Source organism: Pan paniscus, chromosome 5, assembly GCF_029289425.2.
Source record: "Pan paniscus chromosome 5, NHGRI_mPanPan1-v2.0_pri, whole genome shotgun sequence".
In the NCBI taxonomy this organism is placed as follows: Eukaryota; Metazoa; Chordata; class Mammalia; order Primates; family Hominidae; genus Pan; species Pan paniscus.
The window spans coordinates 174,584,144-174,601,593 of NC_073254.2; the positions used below are offsets into that span (position 1 = coordinate 174,584,144).

At 42.5% G+C, this 17,450-nt stretch overlaps 1 pseudogene; it reads left to right on the top strand.

Moving 5' to 3' along the window:
* Positions 1-13,454: 13,454 nt before the first annotated feature.
* LOC100978290 (small ribosomal subunit protein eS4-like) lies at positions 13,455-16,249 on the top strand (annotated as a pseudogene).
* Positions 16,250-17,450: the final 1,201 nt, after the last annotated feature.

Below are 17,450 nucleotides of genomic sequence, written 5' to 3' on the forward strand. Positions count from 1 at the left end.
AAGGTGTCCACTGTTAAAGTGAGGACACTGATGGAGAAGGCATGAATCCTGCAATTTGGAATGGGGACATGAGGGAAGACATTGAATGGGGACATTGAGCCCCTAAATTCTGATGAGTCTTCTCTGAAGTCTTCTTTGAGTGGAAACAGCCTCTCTACCCCCAGTGAAAGCAGCAGCTTCCATACCCCCGTCTGAGAGAATTAATCCTGTGTGGCCTGAGGAAACTGTAATGACGTCCCTGAGGGAGTTGTCATGAAGACAATGCTGATTCTTTTCAGGACCCGTCCCATCACCCCTCTTTGCTTCTAGACCTATAACTAGACTAAAGTGTCAACAGACCCCTAAAGATAAGGCACAAAATGTGATCCATGAGTTGGTATTCTATACTCCAAAAGAACTACTTTAGTTTTCTAATTTATACAGATAGAAATCTGGGAACATATGTTGGAATGATATTAAAGATGTGGGATAATGGTGGAAGGAGTGTAAAGTTGGATCAGGTCAAATTTATTGATATGGACTCACAAAGCAGAGTCTGAATTTAATGTTGTATCTTGGGAAATTAGAAAGGGCTCTAATAGTTTGTTTGGTTGAATGGCTGAAATGTGGACCAGAAGGTGACCCGTAGTAAGCAAGTGGGAAATGCCAGATCTGCCTTGGTTTCACGAAGAGGAAGGGATTGAAAGGTGTAAGGAGACTGGAATGGTATAGTGGATGTGTCATTTAAGACCTGCTCACTCACCAAAACATATACCTTTCACCAGTGTTGTGAGAAATAAATTTGTGAGGGGAGCCCAGCATCCTTGAAGAGCTCTGCGATTGCTCTTCTCTGTGGTCCAGACCTGATGATGGGAGCCACAGCGCTAACTGGAAAACCTAAATGGAATGGGAGTAGATTCCAGCGTGGCAGGAGCCAAGGGGCAGCACTCAACTACCAGAGGCAAGATGGGAATGGTTACCGTACAGGGTCCAGGCAGCAATCAGAATGGTTTGACTTGCACAGACCTATGGCATTGGCTCATTGAAGATGATGCTTCTGGAATTGAATAGATAATAGGCCTATTAAATTCTTACTTTATCCATATAAACATAAAAGTTCTAAGTCAAGTGAACAAAAGCCGAACCTGAATCATAACAACAGCATGGCCCCTCAAGCAATTTCCAGCCTTGAGCCAGTTTACAGACCCCGAATCCTTGAATGAAGGGGAGGCCAGGTCCCCTTGAGGAAGAATCCAAGTATACTGGAAAAAAAAAAAAAAAAAAAAGGTTTTTGTTTGTTTTTGAGACAGGGTCTCACTCTGTCACCCAGGCTGGAGTGCAGTGACATGATCACAGCTCACTGCAGCCTCGACCTCCTGGGCTCAAGCGATCCTCCCGCCTCAGCCTACTGAGTAGCTGGGACCACAGGCAGATGTCATCACACCTGGTTAATTTTTTTATTTCAGTTTTTGTAGAGACAAGTTCTCCCTATGTTGTCCAGGCTAGTCTTGAAATTCTGGACTCAAGTGATCCTCCTGCCTCAGCCTCCCAGAGTGCTGGGATTACAGGCATGGGCCATCACTCCTGGCCTGCAAAAATTTATAACATTAATCTTTTTTCCAGTCTTACCCAAAGGGACATACAGCTTTTTGCCAGGGCAATTGTGCACTGAGAAGAAGGAAATAATCAAACATTTTAGGGACTACTGAATGCTAATTCCACAATACCCAAAATGTCACTGTGGCCCACCAGTCAAAATAGATCAGATGAAAGTCAGATAATCAATGTAGTTTTAGCTCAAGTCCATTTAACAGGGAGCACATTAGGTCTCTGAATCTATCCTGTAATTATTTCCCCAGTTCCAGAATGCATAATTGAAATAGATATACACATCAGCTGGCAGAATCCCCACACTGGTTCTGTTTACCTGTGGAAAGAGCGCTATGATGGTGAGAAAGGCCAAGTTGAAGCCATTAGAACTGCCTCTACCTAGGAAAATAGTAACCAAAAGAAATACTGCATTCCTGGAGGGATTTCTGAGATTAGTGCCACTATCAAGGACTTGAAAGGATGCAGAAGTGGTATTCCCACCACATCCCCATTCAACTCACCTATCTGGGCTGGGCAAAAGAAAGATGAATCTCAGAGAGTGACAGTGAATTATCATACACTTAACCAAGCGGTGATTCCTATTGCAGCTGCTTTACCTGATGTGGTTTCATTGCTTGAACAAATTAACACGTATCTTGGAACCTGGTATGCAGCTATTGATCCAACAAATGCTTTTTTTCTCCATACCTGTCAATAAGGACCACCTGAAGCAGTTTGCTTTCAGTTTGCTGACAAGACCAGAAATATACCTTCACTGTTCTAGCTCAGGAGTATATCAAGACTCTCCAGCCCTATGTCATAATTTTGTCTGCAGGGATCGTGGTCTTCTTTCCCTTCTGCAAGATAACACACTTGCCTTAGTCAGCTCAGGCTGCCATAACAAAATACCGTAGACTGGGTGACTGAAGTAGGGGAAATTTATTTCTCACTGTTCTGGAGTCTGGGTAGTACAAGATCAAGATGCCGGCTGATTTGACTCCCAGTAGGGTCTCACTATGGCCTCACATGGCCTTTCCTTGGTGCGTTCATGAAGAGAGAGAGAGTAGAACTCATCTTCCTCTTCCTATTAGGGTGTTAATCCCATCATGATGGCCCAACCCTCATGACCTCCTAACCCTAATTAACTTCCAAAGGCCCCATCTCCAAATATCATCACATTGGGGTGCTGATTAGGGTGCAATATATGAATTTGTGGGGTGCACAAACAGTCAACAACACTGTTTCAGGCACTGAAGACATAATGCTGATTGGACTACCAACCAAAAAGTTGCAACTACCCTAGACTTATTGGTAAGACATCTGTGTGTCAAAGATTGGGAAATAAATTTGACAAAAATTCAGGAGGCTTCTATGTCAGTGAAATTTCTAGGGGTCCAGTGGCATGGGGCATGTCTAGATATCCTTTCTAAGGTGAAGGTTAAGTTGTTGTACCTGGTAAGTTGTTGTAGGCCCAGCCTACAACCCAAAAAGAGGCATAGTGCCCCAATGGGCTTCTTTAAATTTTGAAGGCAACAGATTCCTCATTTGGTGTGTTGCTCCAGCCCATTTACCAAGTGACCCAAAAAGCAGCTGGTTCTGAGTGGGATCCAGAACAAAGGGAGGTTCTGCAATAGGCTGCAGTGCCAGCTGTTCTGCCACTTGATCGGGCCATGTGAGCCAGCAGATGTGATGGTGTCTGGAGTGTCTGCAGCAGATATGGGTGCTGTTTGGAGCTTTTGGCAGGCCTCTGCCAGTGAATCGTAGTGCAGGCCCTTGGGATTTGAAGCAATCCCCTGCCATTCTCTGCTGATCATCACCCTTCTTTTGAAAAACAGCTCTTACCCTGCTCATGGGCCCTAGTAGAGACTGAATTATTAACCATGGGCCACCAAGTTATCATGTGACCTGAGCTACCATCATGAGCTGAGTGTTATCTAATACATCAAGTCATAAAGTTGGGTGTGCTACTGATGTGGTTTCATTGCTTGAACAAATTAACACATATCTTGGAATCTGCTATGCAGCTATTATTCCAACAAATGTTTTTTTCTCCATACCTATCAATAAGGACCACCTGAAGTCACGTATATATCGCCATCAAATGGGAGTGGTATATACGTAACTAAGTCCATGCAAGTCCTGAAGGCACAAGTAAGTTACATGAAGAAGGGGCCCAAATGCCTGTGGTCCCCCTTCCTACTATAAGATACTGTGTTTCTCTATCAGCGTGCACCTATGGCCTCATAGAGAGTATCCAATGACTAGTTGACAGAGGAAGAGAAGAATTTGACCTGCTGTTTACAGGTGGTTCTCCTGATAGCCAGGCATTGCCTGAAAATGGATAGCTGCAACACTATAGCCCTTCCTTGAGACATCCCTGAAGGACAGTGGTGAAGGACAGCCCTCCCAGGAAGCATAACTTTGGGCAGTGTACTTGGATGTGCACTTTGCTTGGAAGGAGAAATAGCCAGACATGTGATTATATATCTATTCATAGGTTGTGGCCAATGGTTTGGCTGAATGGTCAGGAAATTGGTAGGAATATGATTGGAAAATTCGTGTCAAGGAAATTTGGGGAAGAGATACGTGGACAGATCTCTCCGAATGAGCAAAGAATGTAAAGGTATTTATGTCCCATATGAATGTTCACCAAAGGGTGACCTCAGCAGAGGGTAATAATAAGATATATAGGATGACCCATTTTGTGGATACCAGTCAGCCACTTTCCCTAGCCCTATGGGCTCTTGAACAAAGTGTCCATGATGGTAAGGAGGAGGGGGTAACACATGGATCCGCAACATGAACTTTCACTTACCAAGGGCAGCCTGGCTACAGGCTACTGCTGAGTGCTCCATTTTCCAGCAGCAGAGACCAATACTGACATCAATCCCCCCAATACGACATCAATCCCCAGGTAATCACCCAGCAGGTTGGTGGCAGATTGGTTATATTGTACCCCTTCCATCATGGAAGGGGGAGAGTTTTATCCTTTTTTTAAAAAAATAGAGACAGGGTCTTCCTCTGTTGCCCAGGCTGATCTTGAACTCCGAGGCTCAAGGGATCCTTCCACCTCAGCCTCCAAAAGTGCTGGGATTACAGGCACGAGCCACCATACCTGGTTGAGAGTTTTATTCTTACTAGACAGAAGCTTACTCTGGATACAGATTTGCCTTCCTGCATGCAATGCTTCTGCCACAACTGCACTCCATGAACTTATGGAATGACTTATCCACCATCATAGTGTTCCACACAGCATTACTTCTCATCGAGGACCTCAATGCACTTCACAGCAAATGAAGCATAGCAGTGGACCCAAGCTCATGGAATTCACCATCCTGAAGCAGCTCCCTTGCCAGAACAGTAGAATGGCCTTTTGAAGACTCAGTTCCTGTGCCAGTTAGGTGGCAATACTCTGCAGGCCTGGGGCAAGGTTCTCCAGAAGGTTATATATGTTCTGAGTCAGCATCCAATATATGTTGCTATTTCTTCCATAGCCAGGTTTCACGGGTCCAGGAATCAAGGGATGGAAATGGGAGTGGCAGCACTCACTATTACCCCTAGTAACCTACCAGCAAAGTTTTTGTTTCCTATTCCAGAGACCATATGATCTAAAGGTCTAGAGGTCTTGATTCCAAAGGAGGGAATGCTTCCAGCAGAAGACACAACAATTCCACTGAACTAGAAGTTAAGATGCCCACCCAGCCACTTTGGGCTCCTCATGCCTCTGAATCAACAAACAAACAAGGGAGTTACTGTTTTGGTTACAGTGAATAATCCTGACTACCACAAGGAAGTTGGACTGCTACTCCACAATGGATGGAAGGAAGAGTATGTCTGGAATACGGCAGGTTCCTTAGGGCATCTCTTAGTGTTTAAGGTGATGCCTCTCAATCACATATCCTGTGATTAAGGTCAACAGGAAGATACAACAACCCAATCCAGGCAGTTTTACTAATGGTCCAAATCCTTCAGGAATAAAGATCCCGGCCACCCACCAGGTAACATATCATGACCAGCTAAGGTGCTTGCTGAAGGTAAAAGGAAATAGAAAATGTGAGTACTAAAACAGGGTAGTTATAAATACCAGCTATGATCACATGACCAGCTACAAAAACAAGGACTGTAATTGCCATGAGTATTTCCTCCTTATTTTGTTATGAATGTATGAGTATAAAGTAAAGCAAATACCTTTGTTTTCTTCCCTCTCATTTCCTTATCATGTAACATAAGACATATTGACTTTCTGTTATAGTGTTTATGTATTGTTAATTTTACATCATCGTGTTTAAGTTATATGAAGGAGAAGAGTAAACATCACTCAAGGACTTTACCTCCTCTCTGGGAAGGGATTGGTGCATATTGAGTTGTACACATCATAGTTATGTTATGTTAAACAGAATTATGACCTTGTTATTGTCTTCGTTTGGAGGTTAAATATGGCTTAATGAGATGCATATGGGAATCAAGTTAATAAAGGATGGACTCGTGATGGTAACTTTATTTGTTGACTTGCCTGGGCCACAGGTGCACGGATATTTGATGAAACGTTATCCTGAGTATTTCTATAAGATAAACATATGTATTAATCTGCTGGGGCCAGGCGCAGTGGCTCACGCCTATAATCCCAGCACTTTGGGAGATCGAGGTGTGTGGATCACCTGAGGTCAGGAGTTTGAGACAAGCCTGGCCAACATGGTAAAACCCCATCTCTACTAAAAATATAAAAATTAGCCGGGCATGGTGGTGCACACCTGTAATTGCAGCTACTCAGGAGGCTGAGGCAGGAAAATCATTTGAACCCAGGAGGCTGAGGTTGCAGTGAGTGGAGATTGTGCCACTGCACTCCAGCCTGGACACCAGAGCGAGACTCCGTCTCAAAAAAAAAAAAAAAAAAAAAGACTATCTCATGGACGACTTATGGGTGTGAGGTCTCTTTTGGGGGTGATGAAATATTCTAAAATTGATTGTGGTTATGGATGCGCATACCAAAAACCATTGAATTGTGCACCTTAAATAAGAATTGTGTGATATATAAATTACGTATCGATAAACCTGTTATTTTTTTTAAAAAGACTTCATGCAGCTGTAGTCTTTGACAATACCAAAGATCAAAGCTCTATATACTAAGTTCAAACATGGATCATGAATGGGGAGGTAGATTAATGAATCTGTGAGAAAATAAATATTCAAAATATGTTTTAAAATTCATCATAACTCCCAAGAAAAGAACAATTAAGCATTTCTACAGGTTTTTGTGCTGTAATTCAAGACAAATATTTAGGTTTGAAAGTGTGAACTCACAAAAGATAAATCAACTCAGGTGAGGCAATTTCATACAATCCATCGATTTAAAAATATAAAATTTAGGGGCTTAAGTAGTTCACTTTAGATGCTTGTGACTTGAACAGCTGTCAAAATAGCATTTTGTGGTGGATATTTTTTCATAAACTTTATTGAAGGATGTTTTCAGATATTTCTGTGGATGCCAGCTGTTAGGTTTAGGGGAAAAGCATCTTGTTATTTGGGGACACGTCAAAGCCAGAAGCCGCATTCAGTTTATATTTCTGCATCAATTAAATTGCAGTCAGGAAGTAGAAAAGTGTCCAGGAAAATTTCAATCAGGTACCAGAAATCCACAAGGATAGTGTTGTTCAGCAACCACTTTGTGGATACAATGAGGGGAAATGACCCACTAGATGAGCAACATCTGGAGCTATCCAAATGCATTACTCCAGATCTGGTCAGTTTTAATGTCATGAGAGTGATGATACCATCATTTTAAAATACATTTCAGTTTAAGTGCCAAACGGAGTTGCAAACAGTATAATTCCGTGTGGCATGGAACATTTGTTCTCCTAACATCCTGGAAAGTAATACTTGTTTTTCAGTTTGTGTTTTTATGGCTGGCTGATACTGTGCTCTTACTTTTTAAGCCAAAACCTCATCCCTCAAGAAACAAAAACAAAATCCCCCAAACCCAGCAATTAACAGACCAGCTGGCCCTGTGTCTAAGAGAAAGTGGACTGAGATAGACTCACATGACCTGACTTCCAGTGGGTGGCATATTTGCTATGTACGTGAGCTTAATCTCATCACAAGATCTCTGACCTTCAGTTTCCTTATTTATTAAATGGGTACAAAGGTGCCAGTCTATCCTGACTCACAGGGTCAGGGCAAAGAGCAATAAGATAATGAGTGTGGATGTGATTTATCAACTACAAATTATTAGAAGTGTAAATTAGCATTCCAAGTGGCAGGGATACATAGGAGAAAAAGAAAAAAAAAAGAGGAGAAATAATAAGTGGGACCTTCCCAAGGAAAGCAATTCTTACCTCTAATTCTAACAATTTTAAGATAAAAGGGATGCTTAAGTAGTACATACTAGGAAAACTTTTGATGCATGGTTTCTGTATTAAATACCTACTGACATTGCCTCACCTATCCTGTTTCTTTCTCTCTCTCTTTCACACACACACACACACACACACACACACACACACACAGTTCCCACAATCCATTGCTTCATAATCCCCCCCTCAAATGCTACTCTGTGGAGATAATTCAATCACAGCCACAGTAACTAAGGCAATTTATAGAAAATACAGTAGAAAATTATTCTACTTATCCAGTTCTGAACCGCCTTGCACTGTTCTGTGTGGTACCTTTCCAAGGACCTGCTAAAAAACTGAGGTGATTCCTGTTTGCCAAGAGTTGGGCATCTCAACAGCATGAGAAAACATTATTTTGGTCAATAATTGGCACAGTGATCAGGATATCAAGTGAGGAGTTTCCTAGGCCTTGGAGACATGGCTACCCAGTTTCAAATTAGGTGGTAGAGAACTTATCTCAAATTTTGCAGAGACACAGAAAAAAATGGAGTTATCAATTACTATCATTATCAAGCAAGAATTATATTTAATTCTCATTTGTCTCTAGGTAATGAAACTTTGATGCCTTCAACAATGGTGGAATTATTTAATTCGCCAAACTGGCCCCTGGATAACATCCTTCAGGAAACAGAAGAAAATAATGGCATGGTGATAGTCTGTGTCTGCTGCTGGAGCCAAGGGTGAGTTAGTCACACTACAGATGGGAGGGCTGGACCCAGGGTACAGCCAGCCAGGGAGAATGCCAGTGGCCTTTGGATGTAAAGGACCCATGCTCTCCTGAGAAAACCCAGTAGCCAAAGATATAGCTCAGCTGTATGGGATGGGAGAAGGAGATCAGAAGATGACAAAATTGGCCAGGCGCAGTGGCTCACGCCTGTAATCCTAGCACTGTGGGAGGCCAAGCCAGGCAGATCACTTGAGGTCAAGAGTTCAAGACCAGCCTGGCCAAATGGTGAAACCCCATCTCTACTAAGAATACAAAAATTAGCCAGGTATGGTGGTGTGCACCTGTAATCCCAGCTACTCAGGAGGCTGAGGCAGGAGAATTGCTTGAACCTGGGAGGTTGAGGTTGCAGTGAGTTGAGATGGCACCACTGCATGCCTGCCAGAGTGAAAGAACGAGACTCCATCTCAAAAAAAAAAAAAAAAAAGACAAAATTAATGGAATAAAATATTAATATTAGGTTGGTGCAGAAGTAATTGCAGTTTTTGCCATTACTTTTAATGGCAAAATATCCTTATTTCAATAATATACTTATTCAAATATAAGATACCTAAGACATTTTCAATATCTTATTCAAACACGATGTTTTGCCATTACTTCTAATGACAAAAATCGCAATTACTTTTACACCAACCTAATAGCAGCTAGAGGTGTCTGAATTCTAACTCTTCCAATCTCACTGACAACTCAAACTCCGTTGCCTTCTCCCTGCTACTTTCCCCCACTATTGCTACCTTTTATTTGAACAAGATTTCAGCAGGACAAAATGTCACAAACAGGGACAAGGGATCTCCCACATGATGTTATTTCGGGGGGGCTCCTTAAAGCTTTTATGGAGACTTTGCGTAGTAGTTGAGAAAAGAACTGCACGCTTTCAAATCTGACCTTCCTCATTTCCACTTACTACCTGGATGACCTTGAGCAAGTCATTTAACCTCCCTAGCTTTACCTTCCTTAGCAACAAATAGGAGTCTACAAAGAACAGTATTCATCTTAGAAATTGTATGTGAACTTTAAATGAAATAATGAGTAATGCATAAGGCAAGTACCTCAAACATGTTAAGGATATTTTATTTATTTTATTTTATTTTATTATATTTTGAGACGGAGTTTCACTCTGTTGCCCAGGCTGGAGTGCAGTGGCACAATTTCAGCTCACTGCAACATCTGCCTCCCGGGTTCAAGCAATTCTCCTGCCTCAGCATCTTCAGTAGCTGGGCTTACAGGCATGCACCACCACACCTGGCTAGTTTTGTATTTTTAGTAGAGACAGTGTTTCATCATGCTGGCCAGGCTGGTCTGGAACTCCTGACTTCAAATAATCCACCCGCCTCAGCCTTCCAAAGTGCTGGGATTACAGGTGTGAGCCACTGCACCCTGCCAAGAATTATTATTGTATTGCTCTTGCATTTACTAACAGGCTTTGTACTGGGGATTTTTTTTTTCAGGAAAAAAAATTTAAATAGGGTGTTGTGAAAGAGTCATGGTTTTCAAAGTTTCAAGAGAAGTGTTTTATTAAAAGAGGGGAAGAAATCAATGTTACCTTTGTCAAGAGAGTTCTGTATCTTAAACAATCAGCTTCTTGTTCATCATCAGGTTCAATGAAAAGTGCACAAAGTCCTAGAGACCTGATAATAATTAAGAATATTCACAGCTTTCTTCCGAAGGCTCCTTTTAATCATTGATTTTTATATCTGGGTGGTCTTACAATGAGCTGCTTTTGTTGTTTTATATATCTCTTGCATTCTCAATCTGGGATAAATGAGGAAAACTTCTAAATTAAAACATTTGCTCCAACAGTTGTCCTTCTTTCACATTCTGGTTTTAATAATGAGGTACTAATATTCTGGAGAAATCTTTCATAAACTGAGTATTGTTTTTAAATCTGCTTATTTATGTTTCTTGTGGAACTTTCTGTGATATGCTGTGTTCAGGAGGAAACATCTGTCTTTGGGGTTTTCATCACCGTGAGGCAGTTTACTACAGGGCATGGCATGTCTGGGCGCCCAGAGATAACTCTCCAACATGGGCAGGCCCGGGAACACATGTTCACGGTGACAGCCACGGCTGTATCCCCAAGTACATACTCATGTGCTCATTTGCAAGAAACACATAGAGGTGTGGTCCATGTGAACATGTGTCCAGAGGTTCCAAAGAATGTGTCTGTTAGTGACAAGAGGGACAGCTGTTGCTAGGACAGAGCCTTCAGTACTTAAGTGACATTGTAGCGCTGGGTGCTCTTACGAAAAGCGAGCTCATGTCCTTTGAGGAATATGTACTATGGAAAGTTCCAATGAACTGGAATATTAACTTTCCATTAACGTGTCTCATTTTCCTGGAATTCCTATGTGAGAATTCTCCGTTTTGTTTGCACAACCCCAGGCTTCACATATCGAATTAGTAAATGAACTATCTACTTTTAAAGATCTAGGGTATCTCACAGAGGCTATGGATTTTAGGCAAAAGAAAAACTATAAAGACGGCTGTCCCTAAAACCAGGCAAACTTTGGGAAACTCATGCTCACTCACCAAATTTTGCCCAAACTCATACTCATTAGGTATTTCTTTTTTTTTTTTTTTGAGATGGGGTCTTGCTCTGTCACCCAGGCTAGGGTGCTGTGGCACGATCTTGGCTCTCTACAACCTCCGCCTCCTGGGTTCAAGTGATTCTCCTGCCTCAGCCTCCCGAGTAGCTGGGATTACAGGTGTGTGCCACCATGCCCAGCTAATTTTTTGTATTTTTAGTAGAGACAGTGTTTCACTATGTTGGCCAGGCTGGTCTTGAACTCCTGAGCTTGTGATCCACTTGCCTCGGCCTCCCGAGTAGCTGGGATTACAGGCATGTGCCATCGTGCCCGGCCTCATTAGCTATTTCTACACTTATGCATGTTGTTGGCCATTCATTGAATTAGTTGATCAAAACTTTACAGTATTATTTTCCAACTCCCTAATAAACTGGGGCAGTACTTGATAAAGAAGTAAATGATGCTTTCTACTTTTAAAATGCTGGAGCTGGCCCCTACAGACAGGTTCATGAGAACCAATTGTGTGTATCGCTTCCCAACTCCACGTTTAGTGTTGTCATGTTGGTAGCTTAAAATTAGCTACAGTGGAAGTTTACACTGTGGGAATAGGCATTTGCTACAAATCAGGGATTAATTTTCCCAGGCAGCTGGATGTGGAGCATTCACAGGCACCCCGTTTGGAAAGCTGATGTCATTTGGTGCATGTTTGCCACAGTGAGGCTTTCTGGACAGCCTGGACTCAGGCTGGACTTTCCTGCTGCAACAAGTTCTGTGTAAAGATTCAAGAGCCACTTGGGATGTAGAAACTGCCAAGTCTTAAGAGTTAAAATGTCAAGGCTGCCTAATGAAGAAAAACTACCAGGGTGAGGTCTGGGTTCTTTCTTTCCTCTATGTATGTGGGTCTTTGTTGTTTTTTTTTTAACCTAAGACTTGGCTTTTATACTTTTTCCTGTTAGATTTTATTTCTTGAATTCGACTCATTTTTCCAGATATTTTCAATATCTTATTTGAATCGTGATTCTATACTTGGTAAACCATAAACCCCATTAGCAACATAAACTATTTGCCAGGTACAGCGGCTCATGCCTGTAATCCCAGCACTTTGGGAACTCAAGGCAGAAGGATTGTTTGAGGCCAGGAGTTCAAGACTAGCCTGGTCAATATAGTGAGACTTTGTCATCTCTACAAAAGTAAAAGAAAAAAAAAATTTAAAAAACATAAACTCGCTGGCCATGGTGGCTCATGCCTGTAAATCCCAGCACTTTGGGAGGCTGAGGTAAGTGGATCACTGGAGGCCAGGAGATTGAGACTATCCTGGCCAACCTGGCGAAACCCCATCTCTACTACAAATACAAAAAAAAAAAATTAGCTGGGGAAGGTGACACATGCCTGTAATCCCAGCTACTTGGGAGGCTGAGGCATGAGAATTTCTAGAACCCGGGTGGCAGAGGTTGCAGTGAGCCGAGATCATGCCACTGCACTCCAGCCCGGGTGACAGAGCAAGACTCTGTCTCAAAAAAAAAAAAGAAAAGAAAAGAAAAGAAAAAAGAAAAAAACATAAACTATTGCTAATATTTTTAAACAAATTAGACAAATATGCCGTGATTATTCACAACTGTGTTATTGATCATAGTGTTGGAAGGGACAGTCTCTTAGATTGGGTTTTTTCCATGCAGACTTGGAGGCAGATCGTTAATTTAAAAAATGATCCAAGGAAACCAGAGCAACAGCACAGGTGGAGTGGTTGGTGGGGGAAGAAGGGAAAGGTCATGAAGGGTACCTAGTAGAGCTTATTGTCCTTATTCCTGCGGGTCAATCCTGATGGGGACTCTGAGCACCTCTGTAGATGGTGCACACCTGCCTCTGTGAAATGGAGATCCTGCACCATTTATCCACTGACTCCTTTTCCCTACTGGTGAGTGTTGCCCCCGAGGACAGTAACTCCCTTGCATTTCCAGGCAGCGAGGCAACTTCCCAGGCATCATCTGAGAAAGCTGGTGGAGAAAAGCCAGGGACTCTGCCTGCACTTGAGGTGAACCAACATTGCATGCACTGAAATCGTCCACCACAGCCACAGCTGAAGCAGAGGCGGGCTGAGAGGGGGTGGCTCAGGGCACCGTAACATCTGCTATGGACAGAACTGAGGGATGAATTTTAGGAGGTGTTCATTAACTCAATTAAGTATTTATGTATTAACCAATTAGATGAAACATTTACTAAACGTGTTATTTCCAGACACTATTGTAGGTACTAAGGACCCAGCAGTAAAGTCTCTGCCTTCAATGAACTCATATTCTAGAAGACAGATTCTTAAAATTAATAATAATATAATGTTGGTAGGTGATTAGTGGTAGAAAAAATATTTAAATAAGAAAGGCAAAGGATTAGGAGGCGATGAATGTGGAGTAGGGACAGAGAGTGTTATTTTAGAAGAGTAGTCAGTGAGGGCTGCTTGGATGAGGGGCCATTTGAGCACAATCTTGAATGAAGTGAGCCAGAGGAGCATGTAGGCGGACAGTGGCGGAGTCAGCAGTACGGCTTTCCAGACCCAGGGAAAATTCCGTGCAAAGATCTGGAGTCAGGAACAACCCTGCTGTGTTAAAGGATCAGGGCCAGACACAGTTAAGCACAGAGATCCAGTGGCAAGTGAAAGAGACATGCTCCCTGCCCTGCAGAGCGTAGAGTCTACTGGGGCGACTGCCATTAACTTCATAAACAATCACACAGATCAAAGCAAATTTATAGAGTGTGGTAAAGACATAATCGAATTTGTGTTTCTTAATGATTACATGTCTACTATGAGCAGAGGGACTGAAGAGGGTCGATGCTTGGTGTCTGTCTATCACTCAACACTGTTCATTGCTTTCTCCTTTACTTCTCACTATCAATAACTGGACATAGCCCTGGATGCTCAGTATACTTCATGACAATCTGCTTCCTGGCATGTTTTCAAGAAACATTGATTTGTAAAAACTGGAACTACTGAATTTCTATGCACACCAGAAGACAGAGGTCCTCTTTCCTTGCCTAACGCAGCCATGGCTTGTGGTCCCAAGAAGCATCTGAAGCTGGTAGCAGCTCCAAAGCACTGGATGCTGGATAAATTGACTGGTGTGTTTGCTCCTCATCCATTCACTGGTCCCCACAAGTTGAGAGAGTCTCTCCCCATCATCATTTTCCTAAGGATCAGACTTAAATATGCCACAGGAGATGAAGTAAAGAAGATTTGCATGCAGCAGTTCATTAAGATCGATGGCAAGGTTTGAACTGATACAACCTACCCTGCTGGATTCATGGATGTCATCAGCATTGACAAGAGAGAATTTCCGTCTGATCTATGACACCAAGGATCGCTTTGCTGTACATCATATTACACCTGAGGAGGCCAAGTACAAGTTGTGCAAAGTGAGAAAAATCTTTGTGGGCACAAAAGGAATCCCTCATCTGGTGACTCATGATGCTTGCACCGTCGGCTACCCTGACCCCTCATCGAGGTGAATGATACCATTCAGATTGATTTGGAGACTGGCAAGAGTATTGATTTCATCGAGTTCGACACTGGTTACCTGTGTATGGTGACTAGAGGTGCTAACCTGGGAAGAATTGGTGTGATCATCAACTTAGAGAAGCACCCTGGATCTTTTGACGTAGTTTATGTGAAAGATGCCAATGGCAACAGCTTTGCCACTCGACTTTTCAACATTTTTGTTATTGGCAAGAGCAATAAACCATGGATTTCTCTTTCCCAAGGACAGGATATCCGCCTCACCATTGCTGAAGAGAGAGACAAAGACTGGCGGCCAAACCAAGCAGTGGGTGAAATGGTCCCTGGGTGACATGTTAGATCTTTGTATGTAATTAAAAACAATGTGGCATGATTTAAAAAAAAAAAAAAAAAAGGCTGAGCGCTGTGGCTCACACCTGTAATCCCAGCACTTTGGGAGGCCAAGGCGAGCGAATCACCTGAGGTTGGGATTTCGAGTCCTGCCTGACCAACATGGAGAAACCCCATTTCTTCTAAAAATACAAAATTAGCTGGGCGTGGTTGCATATACCTGTAATCCCAGCTACTTGGGAGTCTGAGGCAGGAGAATCGCTTGAACCCAGGGGGCAGAGGTTGCAGTGAGCCGAGATCGCACCATTGCACTCCAGCCTGGACAACAAGAGTGAAACTCCGTCCAAAAAAAAAAAAAAACTGGAACTATTTATACCCTATCCTCTATGCCTGCACAGAAAAACTGAAGGGAACTTAACCTGAAATTCATATATTAATAGTACTGATTTCCACTGCCATGCCAAAGAGTAAGTAAAGAGTCAAGAGCCAGTATGGTATAGAGGAAAGAGCATAGACTTGGACTTAAATCCACCTAGGCTCCAATTCCAGCTCTGATAATGATTAACTACATAGCTTTAAACAAATGATTTTACCCCTCTAAGCCTCATCTTTAAAAGGGGGATAATAATGCCTGCTCTGGAGCATTACAAAGATGAAATCAGATCATGTATATAAAGCATCTGATTCACAACAGAGGCCGAAAATGGATTATTATATTAATCACATCATAGAGAATCCTAACTAATCTAAAACACTGTGATATATGTGGGTTTTGTCTGAACCACAAAAAAATATTAAAATGGCCCATGCAAAATTGAAACAAGCAAACAAATAAACTGAAAGGAGCTTGTAAATAATCGGACAAACCTGTTTAGTCCAATTATCCCAAGACACATATTTGGTATCCATGAGAAACTGCTGGGGGTGGAATGAAAGGGGTATGGCGGAAGGTCAAAGTCAACTGCCTGTGGATGATTTCCTGGAAAAGTGTTTCTTTCCAGATCTCTTGTTTAGAGAGAGGTCAGACTGACCATGAAACACAGATGCTGAAGCCTCAAACATAGGATGTTCTACGAGGTCCAACCCAAAAAGGGAAATGCATTTTGATGATCCAGCAAGAAATTCTTATTAGTGCAGGAACTCTTGCCCACCATCTGCCAAGGGAGGCTATAATGGCATTGTTGACTCCCACACAGCAAGCAGAGCCTTAATCATGTTTTACTAGGCCTCACAGATCACAGGAGCAGGCATGCCCTCTTAGCCCCAGGCCTGGCACCACCCATGCAAGGTAAGTAGTTTACAGGTGTGTCTGGGTCTACTTCAGGTCGGTCAGTTTAAGACAGCTCCACAGGACCTTAACCCAGAGAAGGAGGTCAGCCCCAGGCAGAAGCTCCCACACCAAGGAAGAAAAAGCTGGGCACCAGCTTTTTCACTATCTCCTGGGCACCAAACTAAATGATGTTTAGACTAGACTGGAAGCAATGACAACAAATCCAAAAGAAAAGTAAAAATTGGAAATAGTATTAAGAACAAAAACTTGTTGTTGTCTAATCAGGATAAGCAGCAAAACGTACATCGCATTCAGATGTGCAGGCCAGTGATCTATAGCCTTTGCAGGCTTTGGGTCCTTTCAACAGGCCACTTCTCCTCCTCGTCATCACTTACCACAGCAGCAGTGTAGGTTATTATGGTGCTGTGTGGCTTGCAAAGCATTCTGGAACACACACGGTTTTGTTACAATCCTCAACGCAATCTGATGAACAAGGTTATTATTGTCCTCATTTTAAGGGTGAGGCCATTGAGACTCAGAAGAAAAAAATTAATTGATTTACACCAGGATCCACATGAAATAGATTTGGGAGCAGAGATTTGGACCCTGGGCTCCTGACACCAAGTTTTATTTTTGTGGCTACACATTTCATATTGTTGCGGATCTTTAATTGACAAACGTGGTCCCACATTGGCATTGCAGCTGCCTGGTGGGAGTGGGACAAAGTGCATTCTACCTGTGGCTCTGGGCTAAAGCCACGTCACCACATAGGAGAGTAGGTAGCTCAGAGAATCAGTCCAAATAGGCTAAGTGGTCATCAGTCCAGAACTCAAGTTGCCAAATCTAAGGAAATGAGGTCTGAAAGTGGGATCTGAGCCAAACCAATAAAGTCTCAAAAGCCAAGGTGATCCTGGGTAACTGTGCTCTCTTACTAGGCAAAAGTAAGAGAGAGGCTTTTTTCCTCAGTTTCAGTAAAGTACAAAGTGTGGTTTGAACAGGATTAGTTGGAAATGTCTTTGAACCTATTAATAGAGTTGAAATAAATCATCTGCAACTTTATTTATGCATTTCCTCAAAGTCCTTAAGTATGGAACCCTGACCGAAAGATTTTGATAGAGGCTTTTGCTTTTGTGTTATA